The sequence below is a fragment of the Panthera tigris genome, chromosome C1 (assembly GCF_018350195.1).
Source record: "Panthera tigris isolate Pti1 chromosome C1, P.tigris_Pti1_mat1.1, whole genome shotgun sequence".
In the NCBI taxonomy this organism is placed as follows: domain Eukaryota; kingdom Metazoa; phylum Chordata; class Mammalia; order Carnivora; family Felidae; genus Panthera; species Panthera tigris.
The window spans coordinates 18861260-18875379 of record NC_056667.1 but is presented as its reverse complement, the minus strand read 5'-3'; the positions used below and the strand labels follow the sequence as shown (position 1 = coordinate 18875379).

The following is a 14120-nucleotide window of genomic DNA, read 5'->3' as shown; positions in this document are numbered from 1 at the left end:
GGAGTGCTTCTTTCTGCCTGGGTCCCCGCCTCTTCCCACCACCAGAGAGTAACTGTGGGTTTCCTCCAAATGTTTGTGAACACGGACAGGTGAGGGACTTGTGAGTTCCTGAGCTGCTAAGGAAGGAGGAAGGAAAGACAGAGGGAGGGTGCCTGAAGGCTTGGGTTCCCCCCACCAACCCTTCCCCCTGCAACACCCACACACCCTGGTGAATTTCCTTTGCCCCGCAGCAAGGGGGATGTATTAGTAACGACCAGCTTATGACCCACCTGCCCTGGTATATTCTGACAGAGCAGAATTTACCTTCTGAGATTCCCTCCCACCACGGGCCTAGAGGAGTGTCTAAGACAACCTCTGAAATTACTAGCATCTTTGCTAAATGGTGTTCACACTTCCGGTGACTATGACAGCAGGACTCGCAAGACTCAACAACAATGAAAAAAAGAACAAATGACATGCTCTGAGAATCATAAGCAAACTCCATCTGTGAGCTGAAGCCTATCTTCTCTCTTCAGTTTCTTGCGTTGGCTCCATCTGTTTTCTTTAATACAGTAATAGCTTCGTTTTAAGCACTATGTCTTGGGGAACTCTTATATGCACGTGTAGGACTGAAAAGCGTCAACAGAAAGCATAAAATCAGGATTCTTTCTTCATGAGAGGGCTTTATAATTTCACTAGGGGCCAGTAAGCAGCTACTTAAAGTGATTAAACACTTACCGCAAGGAAGGCCGTGATTAAATATATGCGAGAAGGAATGATAACTAAAATTTAAGGAGAACTTATGCGCAGGCATTGTTCTACAGGCTTTAATGCTATGAACTCATTTAGTACACACAACTGTGGGCTAAGGGTAGATTATGACTCCCATTTTTACGGATGAAGAAGTCTAGATTCAGGAAAGGTTCCAGCCCACGGTTATACAGGCTCCAGAGCCCATTGTCCCCTTCAGCAGGCTGAACTGTGGCTCTGTCATCTCCCCGTGGTATGGGTACAAGTGCCACAGGAGCGCTGACAAGAGAAGATGAGAACCAGGTTGGGCCTCGAAGGCTGGGCAGGATCCAGAGAAGTAGAAGAGGGGGAAGGGGCATTCTAAACAAGGGGAAAACATACTCAAAAGTAAGGACGGTCACAGATGTTTGGGGACGGAACGAGCCTGGCCTCTGAGGAAAGCCTGGACTCTGGGAAGAGAGTGAGAAAGGGCAGAAAGGGTCTGGTGGATGGGACTGTGGAGGGTGGCACTGAAGGTCAGGCCGAGGTTGGCCGCCAAGTGGGACTGAGAGGATATCCTTTCTGACAAACAGGCGGGCAAAAGTCAGTCTGCTACGATGAGATCCTTGTGCATTTCACTGATCTGATATTCCAACAGAACCGAGATTTCTGGATGGCAGTGGTGATCTCTCCCCAGAACGGCTGGCCCCACAGACTAAGTCCTTACAGCCATGTTTTGTTAAGCACTAAGTCCCCAGGGCCCGCCACAGTGATCAGCACGTACTAAACATATGTTGCCTGGCCTCCCTTAGAAAACCAAAGAGCAGTTTATTTACTGATCTACCTTTTGTCACCTGAAACAAAATCTCAAAAGCAAAAAAGTCGTAAGCCATCGATGGTCAGTGCCCAGGAACAGTAGCCTGTCCCCCTGTCCTGTGTCCCGGAAGAGACTTGAGACCCAGTATTCCAGAATGCTGCTGGGTCTCCTGACGCAGCTCACTCCCCAGGGAAGGGGTCACAAGTCGACATCACGCCATACTTTCCCTACTGCCAGGGTTATTCCAGATGAATGTCCTCCCAGAACTGCTCTAAACAATTACAGACTGGCATTTATATCAACCCGACACCATCCTTCATTCACCCGAAGCAACCCAAAGCAGGTCAATGCTGTCAGGTTATCCCCATTAAGAAGTTTGGCTGAAAAACATGCTAGGTTATTCATCTTTCCGGAGAAGTCGATTTCAAAGTCTGAGGACTGCATTTTTAGTAGAAAGGGTGAGTTTTAAGAGGAGCATAGAGGCTTAGCGTGGTTTACTAATGGGGTTTAGGATCGGGATTCTAGATTCAGCTCTGGTACCAACTCCGCAACCCTGGGCAAGGCACGTAACCTTCCAGGACTCAGTTTCCCTATCTTGGGCTAATGACCTCTCAAGTCCCTCCCAGCTTGGTCTAGGATTTCTAGGCCTGACACACTTACCGCTGGCTGCTGATCTGCTTCTTCAGATTAGCAACCTGAGCTGTATCATATGCGGAGGCACAGGAATCAAGTTCCACACAACCAGCCGCAGTTGGGAATGAAAGAAAAATTAAATCTGCTGAGCCTAGCTGTCAGTAATTTTGCAGTTTTCACTTTTTTGCATCTTTAATCTCTGAAGGCCAATTTCCCTATCCTGAACTTAGAATAACGACAATATTCTGAATGGAAATTTAGAGTTCCTTGAAATATGTAAAAACTCGGAGAGTTAATGTAATCATGAGAACAAAAAAGCAAGATATCTTAAGCGTAACTTCCAGAGACCATAGAACCCTGAACAACAATATATTTTCTTATGTATAATTATGAAATTTTGTCAGACAATGCAATAAAAATAGAAGAGCGTGGTTACGAGGGTTACGAAAATTCATAAATTGTATACTTAGGATTCGTGCATGTTTGCAGATGTGTGTTGTACTTCAATAAAGTTTATTTATTTTTAAAATAAAATCACCTAATCTTACAAGACAGAGAAGTGAAAAATGCTTCAGGATTTTCAGGGCGCCTAGGTGGCTCAGTCAGTTAAGTGTCCGACTCTGGATTTCAGCTCAGGTCATGATCTTACAGTTTGTGAATTCAAGCCCCACATTGGACTCCATGCTGACAGCACAGAACCTGCTTGGGATTCTCTCTCCCCCTCTCTTTCTGCCCCTCCTCTGCTTGTGCTCTCTCAAAATAAATAAATAAACTTAAAAAAATGCTTCAGGGGGCTCCTGGGTGGCTCAGTCGGTTAAGCGGCCCACTTCGACTCAGGTCATGATCTTGCGGTCTGTGAGTTCGAGCCCCGCATCGGGCTCTGTGCTGACAGCTCAGAGCCTGGAGCCTGTTTCAGATTCTGTGTCTCCCTCTCTCTCTGCCCCTCCCCCACTCGTGCTCTGTCTCCCTCTGTCTCAAAAATCAATAAACATTAAAAAAAATTCTTTTAATAAAAAAAAAATGCTTCAGGATTTTCATAACTGCCCTTAATTTTGTAAAATTCTGAATTACTATTCTCCAAACAGCTACAGCAAACCTGTGAGCTGACACCAGCGTTCCCAGTTTAAGAAACGCCGATCTATACGAACACCGCGTGATGCGCGAGATACCTTAAAGTGCTAAATGGAAAACTCTCAGGAATTTTTAAAACTTACGAGGGGAAATTTTTCATTGTCTCTCAGAGAAAGCGTTAATCTAACCTTGAATGTTATACATATATAGTGAACATTCAAGGTTAAATTAACGTTTTCTTGGGGTGCCTTGGTGGCTCAGTCGGTTAAGTGACCTACTCTTGGTTTCAGCTCAAGTCATGATCTTGGGGTTTCGTGGGTTCGAGCCCCATGTTGGGCTGTGCACTGGCAGCACAGAGACCTCTTGGGATTCTCTCCCCCTCCCTCTCTCTGCATGTCCCCCACTCATGCAATCTCTTTCTCAAACTAAATAAATAAACTTAAAAAAACACCGATGCTTTTCCTGAGAGACAATTACATATATGCGTATATATAAAATATATATAAATATAAAAAAATATATATACATACGTGTGTGTGTGTGTGTGTGTGTGTGTGTGTGTATGTATGTATTTTTTTAGGTAGGCTTTACACCCAGTGCAGAGTCCAATGCAGGGCTTGAACTCATGACTCAGAGATCAAGACTTGCGCTGTGATCAAGAGTCAGATGCTTAACCTACGGAGCCAGGCAGGTGCCCCGAATGTTCACCATATTTTATTTTATTTTTAAATATTCACTATATTTTATTTATTTATTTATTTATTTATTTATTTAAATGTTAATTTATTTTTGAGAGACAGAGAGCATGCACACGCGCACAAGCAGGGGAGGGAGGGGCAGAAAGAGGCGGGGACAGAGGGTCAAAAGCGGGTTCCATGCTGTCAGCACAGAGCCCAATGCTGGGCTCAAACTCGTGAACTGCAAGATCATGACCTGAGCTAAAGTCAGATGCTTAACCGACTGAGCCACCCAGGTGCCCCTAAATGTTCACTATATTTTGAATCTTTACTGAGGTAGGTGGTAATTTACAATCCCTCATTAGGTTTATTTTTTATCGCAAAAGTGACACCCAGGCAATAGTAAGAACCGCATATAATAGAAAAGCAGAAATCTAGAATAAAAAGGTAAATAATCTTAGTTCTTTCGTCCAGACGGAACCATTCACTGTTCACATTTGGTTTACTTCCGTTCTGTGTTTCTCTTTTCTCTTTCTTCATGCACGTTAATATTGTTTAATGCTGGTGAGAGAGTACCACACACATAGTATGTGCATCTTAAGTGCCCTCCCACACCATTAGGAATTTTGCATAAACAATTTACCTGCTGCATAATGTTCCATTGTATGGATGCACTATACGTTCCTATTTTCTAAGATATATCTCAATTTTTGAGACACGCTCGATGGAAAAATGTATACAAGTTTTAAAAGAATTCTGTGAACTAGTAAACTGAACTGAATCAAGCTAGTCAAAGCACCAGGGACATTTAGCAGACAAATACCTGCTACTTGCCTTAAGGGTATACTTAACCCTTTGGTGCTGAAGGCCAAAAGTTCCTGGGTAAAATGCAGATATGTAATTTATTGGTGTGAAGTCCAAGAGGTACTGATTAAATGGGGTTAGAGGTTAATGCTAAATCTTCAAATGCATTCATGGGATTTTACGAAAATGTCAATAGCTGCCACCTGAATTAGAAGCAAGTGGTCAGGAGGAAAATGAGGCAGAAGTAACAGTATGTAACCCTTAAAACTGATTTCTGTAAATAGGGATCGAAAGAAAGGAGGAAAAAGAAACAACGCATCCATAAACTCAGGCCCTTTTATCAGAGCTAAATTCTACTCTCTTCCCTATACGACAGACGATTAAGATATAAAAGGGAACTTTACTCTAGACCTGCAATCTCACCCCCCCAAAAAAAAACCAAAAAGAAAAAAATTGGGCCAGACAGATCTTAACAAAACTTTGGTAAATGCTCAGGCAGGAAATAAATGCACTTCCTGCTTGCCCAACTCCTGTGGCCCCACTTGCCACCCTTGCGAGGTCTGCCCAGTGAGGTCCCCACGTGGGAGACAGACTGCAGCATGGCAAAGGTCTAGAGTCTATGCGTCTGGAGTCTAGAGCCTAACTATGTCCACTTGTGCCCAATTAGCCAAGCCAGGGTTCTAATCAACTCAAAATGTTACCTATCAGGTCCAGACACCTTTCCAGGCTACTTTTACCGATGATTTAAAAAAAAAAAAAAATTTTTTTTAACGTTTATTTATTTTTGAGAAAAGAGAGACAGAGCATGAGCAGGGGAGGAGAGAGAAACAGGGAGACAACAGAATCTGAAACAGGCTCCAGGCTCTGAGCGGTCAGCACAGAGCCCGACGCGGGGCTCGAACTCAAGGACCGCGAGATCATGACCTGAGCCGAGGTCGGACGCTTAACCGACTGAGCCACCCAGGCGTCCCACGGATGATTTTAAAAGATGGCACCCAACCTGTAACCTGTGAAGCCACCTCTGACCTCCGGCAGTTACCTCCCTGCCAGCCACAGCGGGGGTTGTCCAGAGCAGCGCTCCTTCAGGACGTCACTCCGATGGGCAGGCCGCCTTCAAAGCACAGCTGCCGGGTAGGGATCCCTCTTACCCACTCCAGACCCTAACTCTATCTCATTTTCTCTCTCGTCCCACTCAACTAAGGTAAGCTGTAATATAAATGGTTGGTAGTTATTAAGAGGAAAGATTTACATTTTAATAAGGGGTAATCTTCTAGCCGACCAAAAGAATGGGGCTCAAACATGAGTCTGTCAGGCAGGCTAAGTAGGAAAAATATCTCTGAGGATCTTGAAGTGCATCTGGTAGTAAACCAAAGTACAGGATTCAAGTGTCAGCTTTTAGTTGAAAGCAGTTTTGTGTTTAAGTATGTGAAAAGGTAGGGAGATATTTGTGTCTAAATGTGTATACTCCTTAGCTTCTGTGAATTACTTGAATTACCGCCCACAGTACTATGACTTCACTGAAGGTTTAAAAGTCTCCAGTGGGTACCGACAAGCACTTCAGGGTTTTTATAAACCCAGAGGCGTTATGAGACCTAACGGAGAGCTCAGAGAAACTTAAGGCTTTGGGGCAGTAAATTTCCCTAGGAAGTAAGTCCTGCAAAAAAAGGAGGAGATCTTTTCTCAGCCAGGATTTCACCCAGGGATGAGTAGCTATATCCACTATGAGTCACAGTCTATACCCACTCCAGAAAACTACCTAAGTGTATGCTTCCAGGGCTGCTGGTTTGACCCCATGAGCCCATCAGGAAGGTGAGAGGCTCTCTCAGCTCTGTTGGTTAGCTCTGAACGCTAAAGGGCTGGGGACAGAGAGGTTACAGGCTCTGCAAGACAACACAGAACTAGAAATAACAAGTGTCAACAGGGATGTGGGGAGAAGGGAGTCCTCCAGCACTGGTGCTGGGAATATAAATTGGGGCAGCCACTCTGGAAAGCAGTATGGAGCCTCCTCAAAAAACTAATAATAGAAGTGCCATACAATCAGGGTGCCTGGGTGGCTCGGTCGGTTAAGCGTCCGACTTCGGCTCAGGTCACGATCTCACAGTTCGTGGGTTCGAGCCCCGCGTCGGGCTCTGTGCTGACAGCTCAGAGCCGGGAACCTGCTTCGGATTCTGTCTCCCTCTCTCTCTGCCCCTTCCCTGCTCACGCTCTGTGTCTTTCTCTCTCAAAAAAAAAAAATAAATAAAAGATTGAAAAAAAATTTTTTTAAGGAAAAAAAAAAGTACCATACAATCCAGTAATTCCACTTCTGGGTATTCACCCAAAGAAAACGAAAATGCTAATCTGAAAAGATATATGCACCCTATGTTTCCTGCAGTGTTATTTACAATAGCCAAGACATGAAAGCAACCTAAATGTCCATCCGTAGATGAATGGATAAAGATGTGGTATATACACACAATGGAATATTACTCAGCCATAAAAAAGAATGAGATGGGATCTTACCATTCATGGCAACATGGATGGACCTAGTTACGTTAAGTGGAATAAGCCAGAAAAAGACAACTATTACATGATTTCACTTATATGTGGGATCTAAAAAAACAAATGAACAACAACAAAAAAGAGAGAAACGGACTCATAATCCAGAGAACAAACTGGTGGTTGCCAAAGGGAAGAGGGAGAGGTGAAATGGGTGAAGGGGATGAAGAGGTTCACTCTTCCAGTTATGAAATAAGTAAGTCATGGGGATAAAAAGTACAGCATAGGGAATACAGTCAATAATATAATACACTTATCATGGTGAGCATTTCATAACGTATATAATTGTTGAATCACTTACGTTGTACACCTGAGACTCTGATTCAATATTATGTCAAGCACACTTCAAAAAAAGCCCCAACTTACAAGATGGCCTGCTCTGTAAGAAAAGGGGCTTCAGAAGATTGTCTCCAAATCATGCAGCCAAGTGGCTGAGACATAGGTGCTTCTAACAACTTCATCGCACCAGCCAAAATTACCCACTCCTGGTTTCCAGACATCTTCTGCCTTTAATTATACCAGCCCTTGGGGAGGAATGGCCTCCAATTTTCAAATCTCACTCTTCAAGGCCCAGTTAAAAAATAAAGACAAAACAAAACAAGCTCTCCAGCACAAGGTGCAGATCTCCAGGGCCCAAAGTCCTCTCTCTCCCCCCGATATGTGAAAGCCTTTACTGTGGGTGATCCTTGTTGGGTACTAAGCTGTTGCCCTGTGCTGTTTTTTAATTTGTTCTGGTGTTTAATATTTTCCTGTGTATGTATCTTTTTCTCCAAAGACTATATATTCTTTGAAGCCAGGGGCTGAATGTGCTATAAAATTAGAAGCCAGAACTGTAGTTCTTTTTTTTATTGATTAATTTTTTTTAATCTTTATTTATTTTTGAGGGAGAGAGACAGTGTAAAGCAGGGGAGGGGCAGAGAGAGGGAGACACAGAATTCAAAGCAGGCTCCAGGCTCTGAGCTGGCAGCAGCGTGCCCGATGTGGGGCTTGAACTCACGAACTGTGAGATCATGACCTGAGCCAAAGTCAGACGGATGCTCAACCGACTGAGCCACCCCTGGCACCCCTGGAACTGTATTTCTAAAGTTTCTTCCAGTCCTTATAGGCCACTGTCTCTAACCTTCACAGTGCTTAGAACAGGGTCAGCCCTGGCAACATTCTACCTACAGCAGGCCGTCAGAGTTTTTGGTTAATAGTGGCTGAAGGAGACAGGGGTAAACGGGCGTTTGCTTATGAAGAAGGCAGGTGTACGAAAAGAATAAATGAAGGCCAACTGCTTCATCTTGTTAAGGACCTAATTCCATTAGGAGATCCCCTGTTACACATCAATCATACAAGACAAGACTTGTTTAGGACCACACAGCTGTCTATGAGGAACACTGAGCTCATACGTTAAAGCTCTGTCTCCAGAAGAACCCTCTCCACCATCTCCTTCCCTTCCCCCTTTCCAGGTCATTCTCGCTGACAGGACGGGCAACACGGGACAGGCACACACAAGCCTGAATGCCCTTCATCTTCAGTAAGGCCTACGATGCTGACTTGAAGTTGCTCCCACATGTCCTATAGATCACAGCTTTGGATACAGTGACCTGAAGCTGCCTCGGGTCTCACGGTGGTTACTACAATTGCTTACCAGGCACAGATATCCCAAAACACGCAACAGACTGATGATTACTAAGTAAAACCGTTATTACAAAGTACTTAACGTCTCTGCTCCCTAATCTATCAAATGTAAAAGGTAAACACATTCATTGTCCTCAAGAATGCAAAGAGAGAAAAGGAATCCTCGAGGCATTCACGGAACTGGTCCTATAGGGAAATAGGGGAACTGACTTCTTGAAACCCTTCAAGAATAAAGCTGTGAGTGCTACAACGAGTATTTTTAATAAGGTCCTTAAAGGATGTGGTCAGATTTGATAGTTTGTATCAAAAGCCTTTAAAATGTTCATCTCATTCCCTGACATTTATCCAGAGGAGAACTGGAGATCCACACAAAGACTTACATAAAAGTGTGTTTGTTGCAGCATTACTTCGAACAAGAAAAAAAAAAACAGAAACACTTAAATATTCAACGGAAGACTGACTAAATAAATTGTATATTCATGTGTCTGACTGACATGCAGCCAGTAAGAAACCGTTAAGGAAGAATATTTGAGGACACAGGAGAATGCTCACGATGTAGTCAGTGAAAAAGACAAGTTACAAAATATTTTACATAGGGGCACCTGGGCGGCTCAGTCGGTTAAGCGTCCGACTTCGGCTCAGGTCATGATCTCACGGTTCGTGGGTTCGAACCCCGCATCGGGCTCTGTGCTGACAGCTCGGAGCTTGGAGCCTGCTTCGGATTCTACGTCTCCCTCTCTCTGCCCCTCCCCTGCTCACACTTTGTCTCTCTCTCTGAAGAATAAACAAATATTAAAAAAAATTAAACAGAACAAACTATTATACATAGTATGAGCTCTGTTTGTAAAAATAATATGTATGCACTAATATATATGCATGCAAGAGAAAAAAGACTGACAGGATATTATATTAAGATAGTGGCTATCTTTTCTTGATCTTCAAAGTTAGATATACTCAACATATAGAACTTATTTTTTTTTAATTTTTTTTTAATGTTATTTATTTTTGAGACAGAGAGAGACAGAGCATGAATGGGGGAGGGGCAGAGAGAGAGGGAGACACAGAATCGGAAGCAGGCTCCAGGCTCTGAGCCATCAGCCCAGAGCCCGACGCGGGGCTCGAACTCACGAACCGTGAGATCGTGACCTGAGCTGAAGTCAGACGCTCAACCGACTGAGCCACCCAGGCACCCCCTTATTTTTATTTTAAGTTTATTTATTTTTGAGAGATAGAGAGGGAGCGAGCGGGGGAGGGGCAGAGAGAGAGGGAGACCCAGAATCCGAAGCAGGCTCCAGACTCCGAGCTGTCAGCACAGAGCCCGACGCGGGGCTCGAACCCACGAACTGTGGAGAGCATGACCTGAGCCGAAGTTGGACACTCATCTGACTGAGCCACCCAGGAGGCCCCAGAACTTACTTTTAACATTTTAATTATTATTTTGTGATTGGGAGAAACTTATTTTAAAAGAGGAGGCTATGATGAGATTATCGCCTCGCACCTTTTAGAATGGCTAAAATCAACACCACAGGAAACAGGTGGCGGCGAGGACGTGGAGAAACCCTCTTGCACTGTTGGTGGGGACTCAAACTAGCGCAGCCGCTCTGGAAAACAGTGTGGATTCCTCACAAAGTTAAGGACAGAACTCCCCTACGATCCAGCAACTGTACTACTAGGTATTTACCCAAAGGATACAAAAATACTAATTCAAAGGGATACGCGCGCCCTGATGCTTCCAGCAGCATTATCTACAACAGCCACACTATGGAAACAGTCCACGTGTCCGTCAATTGATGAATCGGTAAAGAAGATGTGGTGTGTATGTGGCAGACCACTCAGCCATAAAAAAGACTGACATCTTGCCATGTGCAACGCCATGGATGGAGCGAGAGAGTATTCTGCTAAGTAAAACCAGTCAGAGAAAGACAAATACCGTGTGACTTCACTCACGTGGAATTTAAAAAATGAAACAAATGGGCAAAGGGCGGGGGAAAGAGAGGTAAACCAGGAAAGAGACTCTTGACTATAACAGAGCAAACTGATGGTTACAAGAAGGAAGGGGGACAGGGGACAGGTTGAACAGGCGATGGGGATTAAGGAGTCTACTAGTCATGGTGAGCACTGGGTCTTGTACGGAAGTGTTGAGTCTATACTGTATACCTAAAACTAACATTAGGATGTATGTTAACTAAATGGAATTTAAATGAAAACTTAAACAAAAAAAAAGAGGAGGCTATTAATCTGCTTTCCACGGCTTTTCAGTGTTCACTGTTACTCTTAGATTTGTCCATGTCACAGGCCAGTTTCAGAATAATCTGAAAGCCTTAGGGAAAGTCCAACTCTTTTACTTTATAAACTTTTTAGGTCACTCCCAAAAAAGGGGAATTTAAGCTTCTGGAGTAGAGAATGCCTCACTTCCTGAATCGACATCAACTACTTCCCATTCATCAGTGGCTATCAAAACAATAGTTTTTCTAAATCTAGACTCTAGAACTGTAGTTTATCGCCCTGGTCTGGCTCCCTCTGGAAAGGCAAGAGCAGACATCGTTCTGACATCAGGCTTCAAAGTATACACATGTCATAAGGGATGGTGCTGGGAGGCCAGATTCTAAACCAGCTGGCCCGTGAAGTCTGAATAACCAGCATCCCCGTCCCGAATTTTGATGTATTTTATGCTCTAAGGACACGGGAGAGAAACATGTTGGCGTGGGAGAAGTCACCAGTTCTAGGCCCAGGAGGGCTAAGCAGCTCTCTGTGGCGTATGGTTGGAGGAACACCAGACACCCAAACCACCCTTATCACAAGGCCGGCTGTCCCTTCTCCTTCTAAGTGCTCCGAAAGCCTCACAGTCAGCTGTGGGCATGTGACTGTAAAGGGGATGGTCTTTGGGGTGGAGGGAGACACTGTCAACAGGTGCATGTTTTCCAGGAATGCCAAGAACTGAAGAAGAGGATGAAGCAAAAAGTTCCCATTCATACATGGCAAACGAGTTCACGGGATTTACCAGATACTCCGTAACAGAAAAATCCTTCCTATAGGAGTCAAGTTTTGATTGGTAGGGCCAGAGGGGTGGGAGGGAACAAAATACAAGAATAACAGGAAGGGTCAGGTGCAGAGGCTGCAAACTGGTAAGCCAATCTGGCCCATAAACATGTTTTGTTTGACCCTCCCTGACTTCAAAACTGGGAGATTTGACATAGATATCTATCTTTGGCATCTCTTCAAAATCTCAGAAGATTTAGCAACACCAGGCCTGCAATCCCCCACAGCAACAATCGGCTGTCCCGCAGGAAGGGAACGTGCAGTCCCCCATGGTGACAATCAGCTGTCCCGCAGGAAGGGTACGTGCATCCTGACTCCCAGGGGCCAGGCGCAGTAGCGAATGCAAATGGTGCCAACCCCAGCCTGTGCTGTGCCCTGTCCTGCTCCCAGCTCTAGGGCCAGGGGGAGAGGAAGGGCAACCGTCTTTTCCAGTCCATTACTCTGTTTCTTTTTCAAGCCTGGAACAACACTGGGCCAAGGGAGTTGTGAAATGCACCTTATGAGAGAGAAGAGCTGTCATTCTTCCCATAAAAGAGAAACCAAAACTTATTCTAACCCCGAGAGGCCCAGCTGGCTGGAAAAAAGGTCTCAGACGTTTGCAAAGATTGAAGTGTGCCCACACTGGCTGTCAAAGGATTCAAATAGCTAGTTTCTAAATGATGGCGTGAGTAACATTTAAAGAATATAGTTCCTTTTCCTTGGAGTACGTCCCCTTCAGGGAATCCACCACTAATCCCCTTAGCTGGAAATCTCAATTCATTATGTGCCAGCAGGGGTACTGACTCAGAATTTAACACAAAGTTTTATAGTAGTTCCTTCTGAATTCTAGGGAGGGAAACTTTCCAATTGTCTAACTAGAAATCCCTGTTTTGTTAGAATAAACTCTTAGTACTCAACAGAAAAATATTTCCAGTGTGGACTCCCTACAGCAAATAATTGGTGTCATTTCGTAATTTATTTATCTGTACAACATAATTATCTTCTTTGGTTCCCTGGATGTGAAGGCAGTAGGCAAATTGGTGGCTTAAAGTCACTGATGCCTAGTTTCTCCCGAGCTACATGGTTTTCAAGTCACACACTAGCCCTGTTTAAGTATAAAATTATCATGCTCCTATTACCACATTTATATCTCAGAATATGATAGTTTTAAATAACTGCAGTGCTTAAAATCAACTCAAACTATACTGTGGATTAATGTAAACAGAGCCAACCAAATAAAACCTATAGGTACCGTAAATATTATGAGCATGGCAGAAAGTGGAAATAAGTCATGTCTGCTCAGAGGCAATGCTACACAAACATGAATCAAAAACATTTTCCCACAGAGACAGAACACACACACACCAAATTTACTAAATAGAACTATGGCTCTACTACTTATTTTTTCCACTTAATCATTTCCAAATAATTCGGCAGCCGCTAAATTCGACATATTTAATCTAGTTGGAACCTCTAACTGCCCAGTTTGCATCATCTTTATTCTAAAATTTCACACAGTTTTACTAAATTCTACCTCTGGGCTAGAAATAATACTGTTACAAATAAATTACTCTGTGTACCTATAGAAGCAGAAAGGTCTGCTTTGGTAGCCAGCACTCCCTGGGGAGGGTAGCAAGCAAGTCATTTTGCAGCCACAGTTTGTTAGCTCTGCGGTGTGCAGGGGCCACCCGTAGGGGATGCAGCCGGGGTAAAGTCCCAGGGCCCAAGCCCCAGATTTTCTTCCGCAAACTGTTTCTGGCACCCAGCAAAATGTGTTCAGATGCAAAAGAGAACAAATGTTATCATTCTCCCTCTAGCACCAGAGATGATATATAAACAGTCAACACATTTTCTTTTTTAATGTTTATTTATTTTGTGGGTGGGGGAAAGAGAGAGAGAGAGAAGGAGAGACAGGGAGAGACAGAGAGAGACAGAGAGAGAGAGAGAGAATATTCCAAGCAGGCTCCAAGCTGTCAGGGCAAAGCCCAACACGGGGCTCAAATGCACAAACCGTGAGATCATGACCTGAGCTGAAATCGAGAGTCAAACGCTTAACCGACTGAGCCACCCAGGTGCCTCGAGTCAACACCTTTTCTAACCTGGGGGATTTCCTTGAAGCAGAAACGTGGGATCTGAGCTCCCTATCCAGCTACCACACAGACAAAGAGCATGGCCAGGGCTGGCAGGGGAGAGGGCAAGACTCACCAGGAGAGATGAATAAGCAGCAAACT

At 44.2% G+C, this 14120-nt stretch overlaps 1 protein-coding gene across 2 annotated transcripts in view; it reads right to left on the bottom strand.

Annotated features, from left to right (window-relative positions):
- The window catches only part of MACO1 (macoilin 1), a 63424-nt gene that overhangs the window by 14114 nt on the left and 35190 nt on the right, over window positions 1–14120 (bottom strand). The window lies entirely within an intron of this gene.